Below are 22,138 nucleotides of genomic sequence, written 5' to 3'. Positions count from 1 at the left end.
GAACAAGGCTTGGCCAACACTGGGCTGCAGAAGTTTCCAATCCTAAATTGCATAAAGGCTGAGGGTTGTGCATGCAAACCCTGAGGGCTCTCTGGAGCAAACCCATCAGTGACTAAGACTCCTCCATGGAAAGTGGCAGGTATGAAGCAAAATCCACATTTAATAACTACCCTCTTGAGCTTTAACACTGTTTATTTACAGAGACTTGGATGGTGGAGAACTGATCCCACTGCCCAAGGCGTCAGGCTCCTTTTAACCCTTGGCAGCCTGACAATGGTCAAAGCTTTTTAGCCACACTGATCCAGATCCTTTCAAAGGTGCTATCTCTGCATCCCTTGAGATATATAAAAAAATTTATCCCCCCCTGTACAGACTTGATATTTCTGCTTCCAGCTTGCTTCACTCAGTCAAGGTTCTTATTGAAACTACTGAATGCTCAGTTTTCAACCTGATTTGACTCGATCAACTTATTCACTCACATACTCATCTGTGCAGCATTTACTAAGCTCTCACTCTGTGCCAGGCCCATATTGGATACTGAGCATAGAAAGATGAACAAGACCAGCTCTCTCACTTGAGGAACTCACCAGCTAGTGAGATCAGCACTGGGATCGCTGGGATCAGCAAACCACAGCCTGGGGGCTACCTCCGACCTGCTGTCTATTTTTGTATGTAACATTGTATAGACACACTCATTTGCTTATAAATTATCTATGGTTGCTTTCAGGCTAAAACAGCTGATCTAAATTGTTGTGTCAAAGATGCTGAGGCTTGAAAAGCAAAAAATATTTACTATCAGGCCCTTTTCAAAAAAAGTCTGCTGAAAACTGTATGGTAATACAGTTCTGGTCCATATTCAACAGTCCACAGGGAGAGGGAGGGGTTCCTGAGTATCCAGGAGTGCCTGAGCAGAGCAGGAAGCATAGACGATCAGCCAGGAATAACAGCAGAGAGCAACAGGTAAAAGCTGGGTGTGGGGGAGGGACTTCCGAGAGTGGTTAGGTCTTGGGAGTGGAGCAGGGGAGGACAGAGGCATAATGGGAGACGGAGCTAAGAAAGGGCAGGTCTCTGCAGGCCATGAGGAGGCCATGCTGGTTTCTACTCTGTCAGCAATGGAAAGTCTTTATAGGTTTTAAGCAGAAGAGGCAACAGAAAATAGATTGAAAAGAGGTGAACAGAAAAACCCATGAAGACTCCACTGCATTGGTCCAGGCAAGAGATAGTGACTCAGGAAAAGAACAGCAGTGGCAGTTGATGGAGAGGAGGATTCAAAGGTCTCAAGGAAAATGAATTAACCAGCGTTAATGTATCACAGATGTATCACATTCAGTGAACACTCTATGTGGAGCTACAACTGCAGTGATGGAGACAGGCAACCTTGCTGTGTTCTAATCCATCCCTGAAAGGCTCAGGCAAGGACAGTCCTGTACCTGGGGGCCTCAAAGAGGAATTTCTTTGGTCAGCCCTTTTTAATAACTAAATATTGTTCAGTGGCAGCTGGTGAAAAGAATGGAACAGGTGACTTAATTGTTAACCACGGGGACACCTTTACTCACTATTTTAACACTTGCCTTCCCCCACCCCTAGCTTGCTTTTCTCTTGATGAGACCTGTTGAGCAGGGAGATGGGCAGGACACAGTGCGTTCAGATTGACCTCAAGCAAGTCTTGACACATTCACTTTCCTGATCTGTGCCCTTGGGCAATCTCCTTAGCCTTTTGAATCTCAGTATCTTCACCGTAAAATGAAAATAAAGTATTGCTAGAAGAATTAGACAGCACAACACAAGCAGAGTGCTTAGCTCAGGGCTATAGTTAGCCAAAATCAACACCAGAATCCCTTAGATCTCAACCAAATGGCCAAGCCTCAACCCATCCCCACCAAATAGGTGAGATCCCATTTCTGTTGGCACCTAACACAATTGAATAATGGAGGAGCTAGGTACACTGTTTCATGTCTGGTTTCCAAACAGAGTTAAGGCTCCAAGATATCAAAGTCCATGCCTCCAGTGGCCTCCTCCGGGCCAGTACAGTGCCAGGTACATGGTAAAGGGCCTGATATATTTGTTGAACAAATAAGGGAGTGAGGAGGAGGAAAGGGAAGGAGAAGGAGAGAAGGAAAGATACAGAATGTCTCCTTGTTCTTTCACTGCCTCTCAGTATTGCTGTCCCTAAACCTGGTTGTTCAGAAAGGGAGGAGAGTGGGGAGTAAGTGGCTGGCATGGATGACATTCACCTCCTATCAGTGAAGAATGTTTTTGAGGGTCCAAGGTGTTCATACACTCTACCCAGCTGGGAGCAGCTTCCTTGGGCTTCATTTAGCAGAAAGCAGTGAATAGCTCAAAGAAAGGCAGACTTCCCCAGACCTGGCAAGGAGGGAACTGATTAACCAGAAGTTCTGGCTGCCAAGAGCCAAGGCAAAGCAGGGCAGGATAACACACCTCGAGGGATGTTATCCAGAAATTCATTAAATTCAAATCCTCTTATAAGCAGTTTAATTTCTTATAAAATTTGGGCTTCTAGAAATCTCAGTGGGAGACCTTGGATTTTAGCAATCTGGGTTCATAGCAAATGTAGATTCTAAGGCAGAAATCTCAAATCTAATAATACTTAAAGCATGAGAACAATTTTTAACTACTTTAATGGAAATTTTTCTAAGATCTATTGTATGCCCTCAGCCATGATAAGCAGACTGAACATGTCACACCTTTTCTTGGTGACCAGAGAGCCCAGACTTCTAAACTGTTCTAATCTATGGGAATTCTGACTCTCTCTTGACACCTCCTTCAAGGTACTGCTGCTGCTAAGTCACTTCAGTCGTGTTAGACTCTGTACAACTCCACAGACGGCAGCCCACCAGGGTCCCCAGTCTCTGGGATTCTCTAGGCAAGAACACTGGAGTGGGTTGTCATTCCCTTCTCCAATGCATGCATGCATGCTAAGTCGCTTCAGTTGAGTCTGACTCTGTGTGACCCTATGGACAGCAGCCCACCAGGCTCCTCTGTCCACAGGATTCTCTAGGCAAGAATACTGGAGCAAGGTACTACAACAGGCCTCTTAAATTGTTGCTCCTACCTCAAAAGAGCACCCAGAAAGTGATACACATTTGAGTTGATACTTCTTCATTTTCTTCTAACCATGGCTGCCTCTATTTTCCTCTGCTGCTTCTCAAGTGGCCATGGAGCCTCAGCAATTATTTCCATTCCTTTTGCTACCTGCCTGCCACTCCTCCAGTCAGAGACACTGGTATAAACTCACATTTATGTTTAGAAGCAAATGGTTGCCTATGGGAATATCTATAGATGTGCCAAGATACATGGGTTAGTAGACATTTGTACATATCCTTACTTCTCCAGCTGACAAAGCCTGGCAGCAATGACATGCCAATAGCAACCAGCATACCTAGGACCCAGATCATGGTTTCTAATACTATTCTTCAGTAAAAGGAAACAGGGCTCCTTGGAGAAATGGTTGATTCTAGGGCTAGACATATGCAGTATGAGCCTGGAGTATCTCATCATGCCAGAAAGCAAGGAAACACTCAAAGTTTTTAACCCATAAAACAGAGACATATCAAAGTGACAAGGGAACCAAGTGGCAGAGCTACCAGAAGTCAACACTAGCAAAACTTGAGCAACAAAACAAAGTCGTACTAGATGATTGCTGTTGTTGATGTTACAGCACTAAGCTGTGTCCGACTTTTGCAACCCCATGAATTGCGGAACGCCAGCCTTCCCTGTCCTTCACTATCTCCCAGAGTTTGCTCAAACTCATGTCCACTGAATCAGTGATGCCATCCAACCATCTCATCCTCTGCCCACTTCAACAAATGCATAGTATTAGGCTGCTATAGTTGATAAATATTAATAATTAATAGAATCCACCTGTAATGCAGGAGACCCTGGTTCGATTCCTAGGCCGAGAAGATCCCCTGGAGAGGGAATAGGCTACCCGCTCCAGTATTCTTGGGCTTCCCTGGTGGCTCAGATGGTAAAGAATCTGCCTGCAATGCAGGAAACCTGGGTTCGATCCCTGGGTTGGGAAGATCCCCCAGAGGAAGGCATTGCAACTCACTTTAGTATTCTTGCCTGGAGAATCCTCATGGATAGAGGAGCCTGGCTGGCTATAGTCCATGGTGTCACAAAGAGTCAGACAAGACTGAGAGACTAAGCACAAGCACAATAATTAATACTTATTAGTTATGGCTAGTCATCATTAGATGTGAATAAACTAGTCTTTAGATGATTCGTTATAACTAATAATTATTCGTATTAATATTGATTAACAATAACAGCCTAATACTATGCACTTGTTGTTGTTTAGCTGCTAAGTTGCATCCAACTCTTTTGTGACCCCATGAACTGTGGCCTGCCAGGCTTCTCTGTCCATGGGATTTCCCAGGCAAGAATACTGGAATAGGTTGCCATTTCCTCCTCCAGGGGATCTTCCCAACCCAGGGTTCCAGTCTGTGTCTCCTGCACTGCAGGTGGATTCCTCACCCCTGAGCCACTGGGGAAGTCCAATACTATGTATAGTATAAAACAAATATCCACAAGTCCTTAGTGATATAAATAAATGACTAAACAGATTTTAAAAAATTGGGACAGAAGAGACAAACCAAATATCCCATGTAGAATAATTCCAAATAATGTATATAGATACACTGCTTTCAAGGAGCTGGATCATAATTCCCCTTTCAAACATGGGCTGCACAAAGTGACTTCCTTCCAAGGTGTACAGCACAGAAAGGCAGAGGGAAAGTGACTGGACAGTGGAGAAACCTGACAACATGACCTCAGCCAGGTGATACCAAGATCAACTATGATGCTGATAGTATGTACCCTTGATATGATGCAATAAGGACGGCACATCCCCTCTAAGGGTCTCCTCGCCAACACTCATAACCACAGTGGAACCATGAGAATCGCATCAGGCAAACCCTAATTGAGAAATAGTGTTCAAAACATCTCACCAGTATTCTTTGAAACTGTTGAGGTCATCAAAAATCAGGAAAGTCCAAGAAGTCACCAGGGCCAAAAGGAGCCTAAGAAGATATGATAACTAAATTACTAAATGCAATGTGCGATGTACCAAATCCTGGAACAGAAAAGGAACATGAGGGGAAAGGCAAGGAAATTTACACAAGCTATGCATTTTAGTTAATTGTATGAATAATGTGTCAATGTTGGTTCATTCATTAAAACATATGTACTCATCTTACTCAGATAACATGTGAATAAAAGGGATAACTGGGCATGGGGTGTAATGGGAACTTTCTGTATTATCTTGCAGTTTTTCTGTAAATCTAAAACTGTTCTAAAATGAATAGTTTTTTTTAAGAAAACTTAAGTCACCAGTCTCCAGGCTTGGGAATGGAGGGTGGAGGACACCTCTTTCCACAGACCCTGCTGTCCTGGGCATGTGGGCTTTGACACATCCAGGTACTCATCCTGCCCCCAAGGTGCTGGCTCCTGAGAGTGGATCAGAGCAACCCTCATGCACTTAGAACAAGATTCAGGGCTTGCAGGCTTTCAAAAGGCTGCGTCAACAATTACTACCCACATGCACTCTTGTCATATGCACTATTCTGCCAGATAACAAGATTCAGATTGATCAAGAAAGAAACCTCTACCCAGAAAGTGATAAAAACTCATGTGACGTTAGGAAGCCAATTGGTTGAAATTTGTTAGGGAAAGACCATTCCCTGTAGTTCTTATTTACAAGCTTCTCAAACTGGCTCCTAAACTAGCTTCCAGCTAAGAAAATGCATTAAAAATATCCATAAAACAGCACTAATAAGCCCTCCATAACCAAAATCTAATTGAAGATTATAAAGAGCGAGAACACCAAGTACTCCTTAAAAGGCAAAGGGAAAAAGGTTGATCTTCCGTAGCCAGCAGGGCCATGTGGTGGGAGTGCTTTCTTCTGGGACTCCAGGGCAGAGAGAGCACTAGGGTCTTCTAGAGCGGCTGCTTTCTCCAGATACCATGTCAAAGGCATGACACAATTTGGCCACAGCAGAGGAGGCTGGGCTCCAGTGAGAAGAACTCTAGACAAGTCAGTGAGATTCGATTCTACCCTTTTGTTCCGTGATTGTTGTTGCTGCTCAGTCATGTCTGACTCTGCAAACCCGTGGACTGCAGCAGGCCAGGCTCTCTTGTCCTTTAGTCTCTCCCAGAGTTTGCTCAAACTCATGTCCATGGAGTTGATGATGCCATCCAAACATCTCATCCTCTGTCATCCCCTTCTCTTCCTGCCTTCAATCTTTCCCAGCATCAGGGTCTTTTCCAAGGAGTTGGCTCTTCTTCATATCAGGTGGCCAAAGTATTGGAGCTTCAGCTTCAGCATCAGTCCTTCCTTGATTAAACCACTCTATTGTTCCAACCAACAATTTTCTCATATATAAATAAAGAACAATGAAAGTCTTATCCTTACCTACCTAAGTGACAGATTGTGATACTTCACAAAACATAATTATGCAAGCATAAGGAGACATCTCTTTTTTCAAGGTTTTCAGAGTGCATCATTTTTCCCCCCATAGAATTCTTTGAGAAGTAAATCAGAGTTTTAGAATCAGTATGTGAATCTTTGTTTTAGTCATGTACTTGACAAATCTCACTCAATCCATGCATTTGTGACATTCTCTTTCTCTGGTTATTAACTGCATAAAATCTTTTTTTAAACTTTTTATTTAATATTGGAGTAGAGTTAACAATATTGTGTTAGTTTCAGGTGTACAGCAGAGTGATTCAGTTATATATATACATGTATTTATTCTTTTTCAAACTCTTTTCCCATTTTAGGTTGTTACATAATATTGAGCAGAATTCCCTGGGCTACACAGGAGGTCCTTGTTGGTTATCCCTTTTAACTATAACAATATGCATATGTCCATCTTATTTGTAGACCTCAGCCATGTGCTCTTTTTTCCCACCTTCCCTTCTCTTCCTAGTCTGACACCTCTCCCAGTACTCCTGGAACATCTGAAATTAGTACTCTTACCACAAAGACATATCAACAAGTCTGGTGAACCACAAATGTCATGTTATACGCTGTTGTTGCTTAGTCGCTAAGACTTTTATGACTCCAAGGACTGCAGTCTGCCAGTCTCCTCTGTCCATGGGATTTCCCAGGCAAGAATACTGGAGTGAGTTGTCATTTCCTTCTCCAGAGGATCTTCCTGACACAGGGATTGGACTCACATTTCCTGCATTGGCAGGTGAGTTCTTTATTGCTGAGCCACCAGGGAAGCCCACGATATTGTACAGCATATCTTAAATCATACATGGATAATCTGCTTAGATACAGAATCTGAGAGTTACTGGTGATTTTGATTTACACCACCTATTTACCTCATCCACAACCAGAGATATTTCATCTTATTTGTGGGCTGGCATGCAGGGCCTCCATGCTGTTCACACTCTTCTGTGTTCATTCTTCCCCATTTCTAGGGCTTCATTCTGAGTCTCACTTGGGCAACACCTTCCCTTGGTCCTTAGCTCACTCTACTCCCAGGACTAACCTGCACCCTCAGGCACGCTCAGATTCTTGGAAGTGGCCAGGAATTTCCTCTCATATCCACCCAACTACAGTCCTGCCTTTCTTCTCTGCTGTGGTCACTGCATTTACTTCTCCCTCTGGTACTTTCTGCAAAGCATCCACAGAGGGTTTTCCTGTTTCTGGTTTTCTTAGCACAACTGCAGGCAGAGATGAGAGTGCTTACTTGAGGGTAGAAATCGTCACTAGAAAAGGAGAGGTTAAGGATCATGAAAAATGAAAGATCTTCCAGCAAAGTTATGGAAGAAATAGAAGAGATCTGGAGTCTACAGCACAGGTGGTTGAATTGGAAAGGAGGGAAGGAGGGAAGGAGGGAAGGAGGGAAAGAGAGAGGGGTGAAGATAGAGTGGGAAGGATATTAAGAGGGTTCATGCTCAGAGCATTTTAAAATTTTTTAGTGAAAGGAGATTACACTTGCTGAGACTATACTTTAACAAGAATTATAGAAAATAAGAGTAGATTAAATAGCTATTGGGAATGGGATAAAGAACCACTCAGGGGCAAGGGTTAGGATTTCTCCCATCACATGGCAAATCTCACTGAGATTGGCTCTAACCACCAAGAACCTGGAATGGCACCTCATAGCCTTTGGGGGGCTTCATATTATCATGCAGACTGTGCATGCTTCCACAGTTTGTGTAACTGGATCTGTGACCTCCAAAGTTAGGCCCTTTTGCTTTAGACAATCATGTAACTTCTTCCGCCAGAGAGCTTCCATCCTGGAATGTCTTTCAACCATAGAAGAGTTATAAAACCACCTCTATCTGGATTTGAAGTAAAAGACATAAGGTATTATGGAGAAAAGTTTACATTCTCATAACTTTCCTTCATCATGGGCATTATTTTGGTGTGCTGCCAAACACCAATCAGCTGTGGGTAGTGCCTGAGTTCCAAAACAATTCTGTAAGAATGTATTATTCTATAAACAATAAACTATTGTAACATTTCTTAGATTCAGTATCAGACCAAAAAGAATACTACATCACTTGTTCACTTGATTATTTTCTCATGAACTTGGAGCATTTGATTTACGCTCAACTATTCCTATATTTAAAAACATTTTGTTATTTCATAATCAAATTTTAATCTTCTAACTTAGATGACTCAGGAAAAATACTTAATCCATCAAAATAACTCCAAACCATGTGCTTTTCCAATCACCTTCAAAATGGCATATAGTTTCCATCATGTTTGGCTTGTAAAAGGCTTGGCAATTTATGACCTTTGGCTTATTTCCAGTCCCCTTAGCTGTCAATGCTATGCTAATGCCATCTTCCAGAGGACTCCTGGCAGGATTTCACAGGGATGTCTGTGGGTTTGGATTAGCAGGAATAATGAATGAATTTATTAAGTAAAAGGCACCAGCCTTGAACCCTGTACCCAGGTGCCCATGTAGTACACCAGAATTCTCTTTTTGAATGGGAAATAAGCTTGATGGAAAGAGAATGGAAGCTAAAAACATTAAGTGTCCACTTAGAGCCATATTCTGTATATATTATCTCATTTCAATTCAGGGTATTATTTATTATACATTGAGAAAATTATGGTTCAGAGTTTCATAATTTACCTAAGGACACAGCCAAGGATTAGATCTCAGACAGGTCGGCTTCTTAAGCTCTTGGTCTTTCCATCACTCCATTCTGTTGATTCCTACTTTTTGTTGTTGTTTAGTCACTAAGTAATAACTGACTCTTCATGATCCCGTGGACTATGCCTGCCAGGCTCCTCTGTCCATGAGATTTTCCAGGCAAGAATACTGGAGTTTTTTCCCTCCATTTCCTTCTCCAGGGGATCTTCCCAGCCCAGGGATCGAACCCACGTCTCCTGCATTGGCAGGTGGATTCTGTACCAGTGAACCACGAGGGAAGCCCCAATTCCTGCTAATGATTATTAAAACCAGAGTAAATCACTCTAAAAGTCTATTCTAATCAACTTCTACTGGAGATATGATTTTACATGTATATATGGGCTTCCCTGGTGTCTCAGATGGTAAAGAATCTGCCTGCAGTGCATGAGACCCAGGTTGGATCCTTGGGTCAGGAAGATCCCTTGGAGAGGGAAATGGCAACCCACTCCAGTGGTCTTGCCTCAGAAATCCCGTGGACAGAGCAGCCTGGTGGGCTACAATCCATGGGGTTGCAAAGAGTTGGACACAATTGAGTGACTAACACACATACACACACACACATATGAAATTCACATGTATCCCCACTAACATTCAGGATATATATGAATTAGACCCATCAAGACAGTAATAGTTGGGAAACGTGCCTTTCCCTAAACAACAGGTAAAAAGAACATACATAAATAAGTTCTAATAACTTTCCAGACTTAGACTGAGTCTGGAAATTGAAGTCTGGAAAAAGCAAAAGCATATCTAAATAGTACACGAAGTGACTAAAAATAAAGAAAATTATCTCAAAGTAAATGTCCCTGTGAAGACAGCTTTTCCAGGGTAAGTAGGAATCTATTATTCATCTTGTTGGGAATAACTGCCCTGGTCTTGCTTCTATCTTTAGCGTGTGCACACATTGTTGAATATAAAACATGTAAAGCACGTAATCTTCTAACATAACTCATGTCTGAAGAAGCAAAATAAAACCACCCCTTCAGAAATTCCTTTCTGGCATCTTATTTTGTTTTTAAGAAATCTGTTTTTCAAAGAAATAGAGGGTTTTACTCTTCAGTAGAATGATGTTTTCTTCAGTTTTTCCCTTAAATTATTTTTACTCTCTGACACAAAAATGAATCTATCTTTATCAGTAAAAAACTTTTTTAAATATTTAATTCTGATTAAATCCTTCCAAATATTTTTTACATGGGTGTTGCAAGTGTTTTTCCTTTTCCCTATTCTTTTACTTATTTTTTTATACTTATTTTTTGTTGGAATATAATTGCTTTATGATGTTGTGTTAGTTTCTATTGTACAACATCATGAATCAGCTATACAAATGTATTACTTACACACACTTTGAGAAGGAAATGGCAACCCACTCCAGTATTCTTGTCAGGAAAATCCCATGGATAGAGGAGCCTGGCAGGCTACCCTCCATGGGGTCACAAAGAGTTGAACACAACTGAGCATGCACAGGTGCACACACACTTTTAAAAAGCCACCAGATCTATACAAAGTTCTTATTTCTAATTAAAGAAAGGGCGTCTATCATCCAACAGGTTTTTTATGAATGCCTACTCTTTACCCAATGCTGGTGCCTCACAGCCTTCTCTATTAGCTTCTGTTTGTTTTCGTTTAAATGCTGACCAAATGGACATTAATAATTACAAAGTCTGAGATCCAATCCTGATACTAAGTGTGCCAATAATTAGCTGGTGACCTTAGACAGTTTGCTTTATCTCGCTGGTTCTCAGTTTCCTCTTGTCTGAAATAAAGAGACTATGACACTCTTATGGACTGAATTTTGCCCTCCCCCCAAATTCATATGTTGAAGCCTGACACCTGGTATCTTATATGTGACTGTATGTGGGGATAGGGCCTTTAGAGAAGTGATTAAATAAAAATAAGGTGTTTAAGGTGGGACCTAACCCAAGCTCACTGGTGTCCTTATAAGAAGAAGAAATTAGCCCAGTCAGGGGAAAAACCATCTGAGACAATAAGAAGGTGGTCATCTACAAGCCAAGGAGACAGGCCTCACAAGAATCAAACCTGCCCACACACTGATTGTGGACTCCTAGCCTCCAGAACTGTGAGAAATAAATTTCTGCTATTCAGGTCCTACCCTACAGCGCAGGGAACTCTGCTCAATGTTATGTGGTAGCCTGGATAGGAGCAGAGTTTGGGGGAGAACTGTTGATGTTGTTGTTTAGTAGCTATATCATGTCTGACTCCTTATGACCCCATGGACTGTAGCCCACCAGGCTCCTCTGTCCATGGGATTTCCCAGGCAAGAAGACTGGAGTGGGTTGCCATTTCCTTCTCCAGAAGGTCTTCCCAATCCAGGAAGTCAAACTCACATCTCCTGAGTCTCCTGCATTGGCAGGTGGATTCATTACCACTGAGCCACCACAGAAGCCCATGGGGAAGAATACTGCTGCTGCTGCTAAGTCGATTCAGTTGTGTCTGACTCTGTGCAACCCCATAGACGGCAGCCTACCAGGCTTCTCCGTCCCTGGGATTTTCCAGGCAAGAGTACTGGAGTGGGTTGCCATTGCCTTCTCCGTGGGGAAGAATGGATACATGTATATGTATGGTTGAGTTCCTTTGCTGTCTACCTGAAACTATCATGGTATTGTTAAGCAGTCAATATAGAATAAAAATTAAAAACAAAAGAGTATACCTAGATTTCCTCATTCCTAAATCATAGAGGAAGATGCAGACAATTGAACTAAGTAAGTCCAGAAAACCAAGAATCTTCCCCCAAATTGTGTTTGGCTTCAGGGAGTAATTGACAATGAATATCATAAGGCAAAAAAAATGGAAAGAAAGTGAGTGCATTAAGACACTGCCAAGCCACTGAATCAACAAAACACAGTATCAACCCAACTTTTAAATTGTTAAAATAAAATAATTTTTAATATTGTCCATTTATTTTCAAATACTTAAATCCATTATGGTACTTGTCATAAGCGTCTTAATTAACATGAGAAGATGGATAGGACAGAAAGTTGTGATGAGCAGTAAATCTTAAGATGTGTATTACTGGGGACTTCCCTGGTGGTCCAATGGCTAAGACTCTGCACTCCTAATGCAGGGGGCCCAGTTTTGATCCCTGGTCTGGGAACAAAGATCCCACATGCTGCAGCTAAGACCCAGTGCAGCCAATAAAAAAATCTATTTTTTAATGTGTATTGTTAAGTCCAAATAAACAATAACAGATTATTTAAAAAAAAAATCTGTTATTCAAGCCACACAGTCAGCAGTACTTTGTTAACGCCAGCTCTAACAAACTGGTTCCAAATAGGAAAAGGAGTTCGTCAAGGCTGTATATTGTCACCCTGCTTACTTAACTTATATGCAGAGTACATCATGAGAAACACTGGGCTGGAAGAAGCACAAGCTGGAATCAAGATTGCCGGGAGAAATATCAATAACCTCAGATATGCAGATGACACCACCCTTATGGCAGAAAGTGAAGAGGAACTAAAAAGCCTCTTGATGAAAGTGAAAGTGGAGAGTGAAAAAGCTGGCTTAAAGCTCAACATTCAGAAAACGAAGACCATGGTATCTGGTCCCATCACTTCATGGGAAATAGACGGGGAAACAGTGGAAACAGTGTCAGACTTTATTTTGGGGGCTCCAAAATCACTGCAGATGGTAACTGCAGCCATGAAATTAAAAGATGCTTACTCCTTGGAAGGAAAGTTATGACCAACCTAGATAGCATATTCAAAAGCAGAGATATTACTTTGCCAACAAAGTTTTGTCTAGTCAAGGCTATGGTTTTTCCTGTGGTCATGTATGGATGTGAGAGTTGGACTGTGAAGAAGGCTGAGCGCTGAAGAATTGATGCTTTTGAACTGTGGTGTTGGAGAAGACTCTTGAGAGTCCCTTGGACTGCAAGGAGATCCAACCAGTCCATTCTGAAGGAGATCAGCCCTGGGATTACTTTGGAAGAAATGATGCTGAAGCTGAAACTCCAGCACTTTGGCCACCTCATGTGAAGAGTTGACTCATTGAAAAAGACTCTGATGCTGGGAGGGATTGGGGGCAGGAGGAGAAGGGGACAACAGAGGATGAGATGGCTGGATGGCATCACTGACTCGATGGACGTGAGTCTGAGTGAACTCCGGGAGTTGGTGATGAACACGGAGGCCTGGCGTGCTACGATTCATGGGGTCGCAAAGAGTCGGACACGACTGAGCGACTGAACTGAACTGAACTGAACAAATAGATACCTAAGGTCCCTTTCAGTTCTACCATCCTGAGATCCTCCCTCCCCTCAAGAGAAGTAAAAATATAAAATACTCTAAGTAACGATCTAAGTGTTTGTTAAATGAACTGCTTCTCCTTAGTTCTCTAACAATTTACCGATTAACACTTGCAAACCAAGTTCAACGTAAAGAACTTTTAAAATTCTTTTTAAAGGCTCAGTGTTCTCAGCTTAATAGAGAACAACCTTTAAGTGTACTTATTTTTAAATGGTTGTTCCTCCATAAGAAACTATGTAAAGTAGTCCCTGTAATTTTGCTTCAATACATTTCTGGTGTGAAACTTAGCAGAGAGTCAAGCTCATTTTATACCACATACAAGTAACTGAAGGGAAAGCGTCCAGAGTGATGTGGTCACAGCAAATAGGGAACAAGGTGGTCCTACCAGACCCACTGACCTTCCAGTGAGGGTAATATACCTTGAAAAAAAAACTTGTAAACCATTTCCAGTTAAGGCTTTTTGCTGTTTGGGGAGTATTGGGTTTTTTAACACCAGATTTGTTTTCCTTTCCATATTTCATACTGGTTCCACTGATTCAGCCTCAGGTCTCTGCACTGAAGCAAATGATACCTTAGTTGTTTAAGCGTCAACTTGCAGATTTCTGAACATTTGGACTTTCTGGGTTTGACAGGTTGATAAACTTTAAACAAAGGTGCAATAACTTTGCCTGATAAGAAGGCAAGAGAGGGTGGCCTGGGTGAGGGTTAGAGGGGTGACATTTTTCTTTTACGAACTGCTAGACAGGAAGTGAGACTTAAAGTATTGAAGGGATGATGAAGGAGAGGGGAAGGAGGGATCAGGTTAAGTGGACTGCAAAAACACCACAGCAAAGGTTAAAGGGTGTGTGCTGAGAAATTGGTTTTAGCAACTGATTCCATTACACAGAAATGAGAACCAATAAACTGAGATCCTCTGATATTAGCTCATCAGCATCTTAACTGGTGTATTATCTTAAGCAAACTCATCAGAAAACATGTTTTTCTTCTCATTCCTCAAACCAACTTTAACATCTTTGAATGACCTCAGACAAATGATCTTGGTACATTTGTTATTTGGTGATCATTCTTGATAGCCATTACTTTATTATCTCTTTGTTTCAGGCCTTCCCAAATGACATGATTACCCATTCCAGGAGAGCAATAACTGTTAAAAAAAAAAAATCAGTAGCAATGCTGTAACATGTAATTGTCTTTACACACCATTGTGATTGTATGTCATGACATCAAGACTCGGGGATTTTAGGAGAAAGGATATCTAGAGAGGCCTGTGGGTTTGGGTTAGGTCACTACAGTAATAGAACAGGCTGTACTAGCTGGTCATTTAAAAACTTCTACAGAACTTGATTGCCTTCCAGTGAAATACTTCATTTAATTTCCCCATAATCCATTCCCTCTCCTGCCCATCACACCTTTAATAACCCTACATCATATGCTCATTAATCTTTCTACCTCTACATCACAGAGGTTTACATTTTAATATTAGATCCAGTCATCTTGTTAGTGTGATTTATTGTTTTCCTCTTCGAAAAGTCCACACACTTTTTCTACGTACTATAAATAACAAAGCATGGCTCCAGATTGAATAACGGAGCTGTAATTCAGGCTTGGGACTTAGCTGCCATTCCTAAAGCCTCAAGCCGCACCCCTAGGGATCATGGTGTCAGTAAAGACTGGTGATTGAATTATGGCCTGGCAGTCAATCAGGGACGGTATGCTATTCAGAGTATTTCTACCAAAGAGAAGTTATTAATGCTTTCAAATGGAAGTTAGGACTACAGTAGATCAGATGTTAGTTTAATAAGGATAGCTATTTTTTTTCCTACTTAATGAGGTAAGAGCCTTTTTTCCCCTATTTCTAAGAGAAATAAATCATAAGCAATAAATATGACAAAGATCTTAGGTGATCAAACTTTATTGTTATTGTTATTATTTATAATATTGTACAGGGTTCTCTGCAAAACACCCATCTATTTTTAGACTACTGAAAAAAGTAAAAAGAATAAAACAAAAAGAAGAAAAGGAAGGAAAGGAAAGCAGAAGGAAAGGAAGGAGGGAAGGTGGTTATTTGAATGCTATCCTAAGGTTCCAGTCACCTCATAATTGAATTTCATAATTTTAGACACTGTTGAAGAACTATGGATGTGAACACTTGGCAAACGACGAAGTAAAATGGAACAACTAAATTATAAGCCTTAAGACATCAAGTCAAATAGAGCCGTATATCTTGATTATTCATGTCTCAGGAAAATAGGCCATACTTGCAGAATATTGTAAAACCCTGGGGCGCTCCCAAAGCTATTTTTGAACACTTCTTTCTTAAACACTACAGAATGTTCCATTTTAATTTCTCAAACATTAAGACTTTTGATGATAAATATTATTAGAAAAGGTTGTTTCAGAAATACGACACAATCTGCTTCTGTCTGCAGAAAATAGGCTCATATAACCAACTAACTAACCTGAGAAAGGACTCTTACCTTTGGGCAAGGGCCCTTGATGATGCACTTTTTAAAGAATCTAATGAAAGCTGTAGACCTTGCCCCAGAAAAAAGAAAGACATCAACAAGGAACACCTCTCTCTCTCTCTCTCTCACACACACACCCCACAGATGCACTACTTCTCACACACAAAATTTTGCACATTTCAGGGGATTCATGGCCTCAGGATAGGAAATCTTGCCCAATGGATTAACTTGTGTTTTTAAAAGGAAACAAGTTTTTCTCTGGTTTTCACACAGACTACATCTAATTTTTATCAATGAATAAAACACACAAGGCTTGATTTGCAGATTAGAGCCTGCACAGGGAGGTTGAGTACAGGAAGCTCAACTTTATTACGTTTTCTAGAAAAAAACTGTGTCTGTTTTCAGAAGACCAAAATGCATGATACAGGGCCTGCTGCTTGACACTACTCCTAGTCAGGTCTATGAAAGTGTTCTTGATGGAAAGTGTAACCTAATAATCCAAGAGTCAGGGTCTTTTTGTTGCCAATATTCAAGTGAAATAAGTCATAAGAATAACTGTTGTTCTTATATTCATAATGAAATAATAGATGTAATTGAAAATATCTTTGGGTCCCATTTTTATCATCGGAAAATACACATACAAATGTATCTAATAATGTAACTATTTTAGATAACAGGGCTTTGATAAGAGCCTAATATTGTATAGTGCACACTGTAAGCTTATTAACTGATATTCACATTCCCAGAGGCAAAAAGAAATGCAGATGAAACCAAATTATGTTTCCTCAATGAACTCTGCTTTTCTTCCAGCAACTCATGTTCACTACACAACTTTATTTCTTTGCAAATTTTCTAACCATTGGTGAAAAGACCTCATTATATCTTTATTCTTCTGTTTCATTGTCCTTTTCAACATATGTGTGCACATGTGTATGTGTTCATGTGTGCAGAATATAAAGGATCTGAAAGTGATACATGCTGAAGGCAGTTTTTTTTTTTTCCATAGCCTTAGCTAAGTAACATGAGAAGTGGTCCAAGAGCCAGGGAGGAAGTCATGGGTGTGACCAGGTGACCAGTTGGAGTCCATCCTCCACATCATTCAAAGTCTTTGAGACGGGCAGTGACAGACGCCCTTGATGTCTTTCCTCTGCTATGACTCATAATGCAGTACCCAGAGTTACTTTGTCAAGTTTTCCTTCTTTATCCAGGCTCAGAGTCATTTTAAGTTTCATTCAAGATGGGGGAATTTTTAATGGCAACTAACTCTGCCAAACCAATGATCACAGTGAATTGAGAATTCTCCATTTAAAATAAACTGGAACACACTTCATTCCTGTGGCAAGAATGTCCCCATCCAGTAAATGTCAAAGATAATCAGTATTCACCCTGAGTGAGCCAAGTCGAAGCCTCTACATTTCACTGGATTGTGAGGCATCCTGGGGTTCCCAGTCTGCATACTCAAATGACCCAAAGTTGTTCCTCTGCCTTTCAGCAATTAAAACCCACTCTATTAAAAAAAAAATGCACAGTAAAAAAGTCAAATAAGAATGAAGGCAGTAAGTTAGGACATTTTATCCTTGATTCTATGATCCAAGGAAATGTCTTCCATTTACCACTGTCATAAATGAACAGCCTTGTTCAGAATCCAATTATCAGGATGGTGTCTGAAATCTACCAGGCTTGAAGTGTTTGGAGTTATTGTGAGCCCTTGTTCCTTGGAAATTTGGGGGAAATTCTCTGAGACCTGTGTTTGAAGGGCACCCATCAGAATGTTTTCTTCAAAGTGATTCTTGTCCCATTGAATTGCCTCTCATCATTCCCTAGTGGCTCAGATGGTAACGCAGCTCAGAAGACCTAGGTTTGATTCCTGGGTTGGGAAGATCCCCTGGAGAAGGGAATGGCTACCCATTCCAGTATTCTTGCCTGGAGAATTCCATGAACCGAGGAGCCTGGTGGGCTACAGTCCAAGGGCTAGCAAAGAGTTGGACACAACTGAGCAACACACTGTTCTACTTGATTTAGTCAAAGTTCCCTTTTTGATTAGCATCATCTGTGTCTCTCAGAAAACTCTGAGAAACACCTATCAAAGTTCTAGTATAATAGAAGGCTCAGAATCAACTTCACCCCACATTTACTGAGTGTTCTCTCTATGTAGTCTCACATACAGCATTTTTGTAGATGTTTCCTTATGAAAACTTCACAAATCTCAAATGTAGCAACATTAATTTCATTATAGACACTGATACTCAGAGAGAGGAAGTAGAAAATTTTGCACTGGTTTGGCAGATAAGAAAGAGCTTATAATGAGAAATCTTCCATGTGCTTCAGTTCTTTTTCTATTTATCCTTTTAACTCCACTATTTCCTCCTGGACTCTGGAACAGTCCAGCTGGAAAATTAAATCCAGAGCCATTTTCACCTGAAATCATAGTCTGATGCTGGATTACTCCAACTTTTTTTGGTTCCCAAATTACATTATAGACTTATCTTTCAAGCAATGTAGAAACCCCTCCAAGTACTGCACAAATAAAGCTGCTATTTAAAACATAGAATCATGATTTTAATGCATGGATAAGTTGGCTAGAGAGTAAGGGAATTCCTCAGATGTCAGAAATGATGAGAAAGCATAAATCCTCAGGGATAAGTAAATGCTGGAACCAGCATCTGCCTAGGAGATACACGAACTTAAAAGCCAGGACCTCTGGAGACCAGTTTTCTCAGTGGGTGATGTAGAATAAAAATACACTCCATGGAAGGAGACAATGTCAATATATGCCTCCCTCTGCCTCTCTACTGAGAATTAATTCCTAATCTCAAGCTACACTCACTGAGGACAAATATAGGGGCCAAATCAATGCCACCTATGTGGTCAAAGAGCAAACAAACAAAAAATCCAACAAAAAATGTAGTTTAAAATAGTCTCACGTGACAATTCCCTCATGTCACCAAACAGGCAAAGGAAAGTCAACTCAGGAGGGATGCTCTGCAAACAAGCATACAGGTCAAAGTGGAATTCACAATCAAACAGCATTAAGAATGTATTGTAACAGATGATACCATACAAATACTATCCTTGAGGCAATAGACATATATAGAACATGGCACCCAGCAATTGGAAAATGTGTTTTTTTCAAACACAAAAAAAATCTCTACAAAAATTAAATAAATTTCAAAATTTATTTAATTTTTGTAAATTAAATAATTTACAAAGCCCCAAAATTCTCAGCAAATTTCAAAGATTCTATAGCATGAAGACCACAACTTATGACAACAAATTTAAAACAGAAAGAGACTCACAGACTGAGAATATGGTTGTTGGCGGGATAAGGATGGTGGGAAGAGGTAGTTGAGGAGTTGGGGATGGACATGTACACACTGCTGTATTTAAAATGGACAACCAACAAGGACCTACTATATAGTACGTGGAAGGAACTCTGCTCAATGTTATGTGGCAGCCTGGATGGGAGTCTGGGGGAGAATGGATCCATGCATATGTATGGCTGAGTCTCTTTGTTGTTCACCTGAAACTATGACAACATTGTTAATCAGCTATACTCCAATACAGAATAAAAAGTTGAAAAAATTGTTAGCAATTAAGTAGAAAATAGTAACTAAAAACACTCTTGTATTAGGAAATTGAAATGTATATTGATCCTTGTGAACAATGGGGTTTCCCAGGTGCTGCGAGTGATTGGGAAGATCCCCTGAAGGAGGGCACAGCAACCCACTCCAGTGTTCTTGCCTGGGAAATCCCATGGACAGAGGAGGCTGGTGGTCTACAGTCCACGGGGTGGCAAAGAGTTGGAGACGACTGAAGTGACTTAGCATATGCACACACATGCACTTGTAAAAAATACATATATCAGAGAAATGTTAAAATAATTTAAAATAAACCATCATGAAAAATGCTTATTACCCTTATAACACTTAGGAAAAAATGTGAAACCTTACATGTTTGTATTAAAATAAATAAGATTGAAAATAACTGAACAATGTATCAATTTAAAAAGCTAGAAAAAGAAAATAAAGTAATAAAACCCGAAGAAAATAGAAGAAAGGGAATAAATATGCACAGAAATTAAAGAAATATAAAACAATGACATATTAGAGACAACCTAGTAACTAAGTTTGCTTCCTTTTCTGCTAAATCTAGTAAAATTAATACATCTCCTAAAAGATTTATCAAGAACAAAACAGAGAAGGCACAAACACAGTATTAAGAACTAAAAAGATTATAACTATGCTTGCAGCATGGATTATAAAGATAATAGAATATTATGAACAACTTTTGGTTAATTCATAAAAATCAAACAAATGTTAGGCCATAAAGTGAATGTCTACAAATTTCAAAGAATCTGTAGTATATACACCACTTAAAAGTTTAGATAAGATGGAAATATTCTCTAAAAACATATACATTTACACACTAATTCAGGAAGAAAGAGAAATCATGACTTTCCCGCTATTGATTAAAATAATTGACTCCAGAGTTATAAATCTTTATACACAGAATAAAACACCAGGGCCAGATGATTTTAAACATGATTTCTACCAAATGCCGAAAGAACAAACATTTCCATTTTTTACAAACTCTTTCAGAGAATAGAAAGAGAGGAAACATTTCTCTATTTATTTTATGAAACTAGTACAGCTTATTACCAAAGCCAAGGCAGAACAAGAAAGTAAAACTGCAGGCCTATCATAAATATAAACTCAAAAGGTCTAAGCAAAATATCTGTAAAACAAACCCAGAAATATATAGAAAACACATGTTTATCTAACTACATGAAGAATAGGCATTAAATAACTTTTTAAATGTTTAATGAAAACTAGTAAACTAAAAATAAAAAAAAAAATAACTTACTAAATCTACAATAAATCCACAACAAACCTATGGTGAAACTGGCCTTTCAAACAGGGAATAGGACAAGGTGTTTGGACAATACCACTGTATTGGAGATTTTCACCATTGTATTGGAGAGCCAACAGCAATACAAGAAAAATAAATATCTTCCATTTTACACATGTTAAGAAGAAAGAGATAACACTGACAAAATTTATAGGTGATAAGAGTATACGTGGACCCAGCCATGTTTAACAAAACTATCTTGACCTTTTCAGTTATGTGAGCCAATAAATTCTCTTCCCTATCTAAGCCCCCAGAAGAGTATAGATGGAAAAAATTTTAAATGTGTACAAGAATTTTTTATTAATAGGAGAATTTGATAAAGTTGCTGAGTACAAATGAATTTTTTAAAATTAATTCAATCAAGCTGTTAGAAAACCAAATGAAACAATGTATCCTATAATCAATAAAGATGCAAATATGTTATTTACAATATCTAATATTATCAAATTATTAGGAATCAAGCTAACAAACATGTGCAAGGCTTTCAGTGAAATATTATACAACTTTATTGAGAGAAATTAAAGAAGACTTATCTATTACTATTTTATTATTGTTACACAACAAAGACCTGGTAGAGCCAAAAATAAATGAATAAATATTTTTAAAAATAAAAAATAAAGTTTAATATGTTGTTTAGGGATTTACATATATGTTAAAGCTATAAAGAAAAGCAAGGGAATGATTCATTCAAAATTCAGATTAGTATTGACTTTGATGGACAGAAGGAAGATGGGATTAGAGAGGCACACAGAGGTTTTAAAAGGACTGACAATATAGTATTTCTTGAGCTAAGTGGTGAGTAAATGAGACTCAAGTTATTAGTCTTCTGATGGTACATGTACTTCATGCACAATTTTTTATGTATGGCATATTTCACAATACAGTTTTAAAACTGCATTATATACTTTAGTAATTATAAAATTATTATCTGATCCTATGGTGGTGCAGAATAGACCTCAAACAGTAAAATAGTAAGCACTTAAGTTTCACAGAAAGATATATGAAAGTATAGCCCAAGAGATATATTCCAATGACTTCAACAAATTGGGAGAGAAATTTCGAGATGATAGAAATTTCAGAAAAAGAGATTGATATACATATGTGTGCATATATATATAAGAAAATCTATATTTTAATTTGTGGCTGTCTATAAAACTTCTACCATTCCTGAGTATATGCAGAGCATCAGAAAAGAGCCGAAAGACAGTCAAGGGTCTGGGGAGGGTTGCGAGCAGCATGGTGAAGGAGAGAGGTCCTCCGTTATGTTTCTGCCCTGTAGGTATCAACCTTGTGTGAGAGAATTAGAAACAGCAGTTATATTCAC

The 22,138-nt window shown here is 39.6% G+C and overlaps 1 long non-coding RNA gene across 1 annotated transcript in view; it reads right to left on the bottom strand.

Annotated features, from left to right (window-relative positions):
* Nucleotides 1-22,138, bottom strand: part of LOC113898396 — a 161,128-nt gene that overhangs the window by 62,334 nt on the left and 76,656 nt on the right. Inside the window, exon 2 of the long non-coding RNA XR_003512634.1 lies at nt 4,971-5,042. This is a non-coding gene — a long non-coding RNA (uncharacterized LOC113898396). The remainder of the gene's footprint in view (nt 1-4,970; nt 5,043-22,138) is intronic.

The sequence above is a fragment of the Bos indicus x Bos taurus genome, chromosome 9 (genome assembly GCF_003369695.1).
Source record: "Bos indicus x Bos taurus breed Angus x Brahman F1 hybrid chromosome 9, Bos_hybrid_MaternalHap_v2.0, whole genome shotgun sequence".
In the NCBI taxonomy this organism is placed as follows: Eukaryota; Metazoa; Chordata; class Mammalia; order Artiodactyla; family Bovidae; genus Bos; species Bos indicus x Bos taurus.
The sequence above is the reverse complement of the archived record's forward strand: the minus strand, read 5'-3'. Positions and strand labels throughout refer to the sequence as shown.